This window comes from Arachis ipaensis, chromosome B10 (genome assembly GCF_059453495.1).
Source record: "Arachis ipaensis isolate K30076 ecotype BB chromosome B10, ASM5945349v1, whole genome shotgun sequence".
Taxonomy (NCBI): Eukaryota; Viridiplantae; Streptophyta; class Magnoliopsida; order Fabales; family Fabaceae; genus Arachis; species Arachis ipaensis.
This window is the reverse complement of record NC_142435.1, coordinates 75,036,626-75,040,159: the sequence shown is the minus strand read 5'-3', so window position 1 is coordinate 75,040,159 and position 3,534 is coordinate 75,036,626. Positions and strand designations below refer to the sequence as shown.

Sequence of the window (3,534 nt, the reverse complement as noted above, 5' to 3'; positions counted from 1 at the left end):
ATGCAGCTTGCATTCCATTCAGACTCTGAAAAATCATATTGACTTGCTGAGTCAATATTTTATTCTGAGCCAATATGGCATTCAGAGTATCAATTTCAAGAACTCCCTTCTTCTGAGGCGTCCCATTATTCACAGGATTCCTTTCAGAAGTGTACATGAACTGGTTATTTACAACCATGTCAATGAGTTCTTGAGCTTCTACAGGCATTTTCTTTAGGTGAATGGATCCATCTGCAGAATGGTCCAATGACATCTTTGATAGCTCAGACAGACCATCATAGAATATATCCAGAATGGTCCATTCTGAAAGCATGTCAGAAGGACAGTTTTTGGTCAGTTGCTTATATCTCTCCCAAGCTTCATAGAGGGATTCACCTTCTTTCTGTCTGAAGGTTTGAACATCCACTCTAAGCTTACTAAGCTTTTGAGGAGGAAAGAACTTGGCTAAGAAAGCCGTGACCAGCTTATCCCAAGAGTTCAGGCTATCTTTAGGTTGAGAGTCTAACCATATTCTAGCTCTATCTCTTACAGAAAATGGGAAAAGCATAAGCCTGTAGACCTCGGGATCAACCCTATTGGTCTTAACAGTATCACAGATCTGCAAGAATTCAGTCAAGAACTGAAAAGGATCTTTAGATAGAAGTCCATGAAACTTGCAGTTCTGTTGCATCAGAGAAACTAATTGAGGTTTAAGCTCAAAATTGTTTGCTCCAATGGCAGGGATTGAGATGCTTCTTCCATGTAAATTGGAATTAGGTGTAGTGAAGTCACCAAGTATCTTCCTTACATTGTTATTATTTTCGGCCATGTTTTCTTCTTTTTCGAAAATTTATGTCAGATTTTCTCCAGAGAGTTGTGCTTTAGCTTCCCTTAGCTTCCTCTTCAGAGTCCTTTCAGGTTCAGGATCAGCCTCAACAAGAATGTTCTTATCCTTGTTCCTGCTCATATGAAAAAGAAGAAAACAGAAAAGAAAATATGGAATCATCTATGTCACAGTATAGAGATTCCTTTATGTAAGTAGAAGAAAGTAAGAATAGAAGAAGGAAGAGATGAGAATCCAAACACAAGGGTGAGGATAGAAGTGTTAATGGATGAATAAATAAATAGAAGGAGATTAGAGATGAGAGGAGTATTCGAAAATTTAACAAAATAAAATGAAAATATTTTAAATTTAAATTTAAAATTCGAAAATTAAAATTGAAATTAAATTAAATTAAAATTAAAACAATTAGTTAATTAAAACGAAATTTTGAAAAAGAGGAAAGGGATTTTCGAAAATTAAAGGTAGAGAGTTAGTTGGGTAGTTTTGAAAAAGATATGATTGAAACTGAAAAAGATTGGAAAGTCAATTTTAAAAAGATAAGAGGTTAGAAAAGAAGTTAGAAAAGATTTTGAATTTGATTTTGAAAAGATGTGATTGAAACTTATTTTAAAAAAGATTTGAAAAATAAATTTAAAAAGATTTGATTTTGAAAATTAAAGTTGATTACTTGACTAACAAGAAACTAAAAAGATATGATTTAAAATTTTAAAGATTGAACCTTTCTTACTAGGCAAGTAAGAAACTTAAAATTTTAGAATCAATCACATTAAATGCTAACAAGATTTTCGAAAATTATGAAAAAGATTTTTGAAAATTAATTTTGAAAATTTCAAAAATTATGAAAGAAAAATGAGAAAGATTTGATTTTTGAAAAAGTTTTGAAGAAGATAGAATTTTTAAATTGAAAATTTGATTTGACTCATAAGAAACAACTAGATTTTAAAAATTTTTGAAAAAAGTCAACTCAAATTTTTGAATTTGATGAGAAGAAAAAGGGAAAGATATTTTTTTGATTTTTGAATTTTTAATGATGAAAGAGAAAAACACAAAATTGACACAAAACATAGAAATTATGAATCAAAACAACTAATGCATGCAAGAACACTATGAATGTTAAGATGAACACCAAGAACACTTTGAAGATCATGATGAACATCAAGAACTTATTTTTTGAAAAATTTTCAAGAAAAGAAAACATGCAAGACACCAAACTTAGAAATTTTTAATTTTTAGACACTAACAAATTGAAAATGCATATGAAAAACAAGAAAAGATGCAAAACATGAAAATATGAAGATCAAACAAGAAGACTTGTCAAGACCAACTTGAAGATCATGAAGAATGCAATGCATGAATTTTTCGGAAAAATGCACAAATTTTAAAAACATGCAATTGACACCAAACTTAAAAATTGACACTAGACTCAAACAAGAAACACAAAATTTTTTGTTTTTATGAATTTATTAATGTCTTTGGTATTTTTCGAAAATTATTTTGAAAAAGAAAATAAGGATTTCAAAATTTTTAATAAGAATTCCAGGAATCATGCAATGTTAGTCTAAAGCTTCAGTCTAAAGAGATTAGACAAGGCAGAACAAGCTTCAGCAGGACATTATATACAACAGCCAAATTGATGGGAATCAACTAGCTCCTGTGATGATAAAAGCATCGTCTAAAACACTAGAATTCATTCTTAAAAATTCTGAAGAAAAATATATTTTTGAAAATATTTATTTTTATTTTTTCGAAAATAAAGGAAAAATTTTTTGAAAGATTTTTTTGAAAAATTTTTGAAAATAAAACAAAAAGAAGATTACCTAATCTGAGCAACAAGATGAACTGTCAGTTGTCCAAACTCGAACAATCCCCGGCAACGGCACCAAAAACTTGGTGCGCAGAAATCGTGATGGTTCCATTCCTTGGTAACGGTGCTGAAAACTTTATACGCACGTTCATAATCTTAATTCTTTGTCACAACTTCGCACAACTGACCAGCAAGTGCACTGGGTCGTCCAAGTAATAAACCTTACGTGAGTAAGGGTCGATCCCACGGAGATTGTCAGCTTGAAGCAAGCTAAGGTCACCTTGTAAATCTCAGTCAGGCGGATTCAAATGTATTATGAGATTATAGTATACTAAAAGATAATTAAATTAAGATAGAGATACTTATGTAATTCATTGGTGAGAGTTTCAGATAAGCGTGTAGAGATGCTTTCGTTCCTCTGAACCTCTGCTTTCCTGCTGTCTTCATCCAACCATTCCTACTCCTTTCCATGGCAAGCTTTATGTAGGGTATCACTATTGTCAATGGCTACATCCCATCCTCTCTGTGAAAATGGTCCAATGCGCTGTCACTGCATGGCTAATCATCTGTCGGTTCTCGATCATACAGGAATAGGATTTACTATCCTTTTGCGTCTGTCACTACGCCCAGCACTCGCGAGTTTGAAGCTCGTCACAGTCATCCTTTCCCAGATCCTACTCGGAATACCACAGACAAGGTTTAGACTTTCCGGATCTCAAGAATGGCCGTCCATGGGTTCTAACTTATACCACAAAGATTCTAATATCTCAGACTCGGTCCCCTGTATTAGATATCTAAGAGATACTCATTCTAGCTTGTTTGCATGTAGAACAGAAGTGTTTGTCAGGCACGCGTTCATAATTGAGAATGATGATGAGCGTCACATAATCATCACATTCATCATGTT

At 32.7% G+C, this 3,534-nt stretch overlaps 1 non-coding gene across 1 annotated transcript; it reads left to right on the top strand.

Annotated features, from left to right (window-relative positions):
- The first annotated feature begins 307 nt into the window (after nt 1-307).
- On the top strand, nt 308-415 carry LOC148580453 (small nucleolar RNA R71). Its single transcript, XR_015896164.1, has one exon. It is a non-coding gene; the product is annotated as a small nucleolar RNA R71 (small nucleolar RNA).
- Nucleotides 416-3,534: the final 3,119 nt, after the last annotated feature.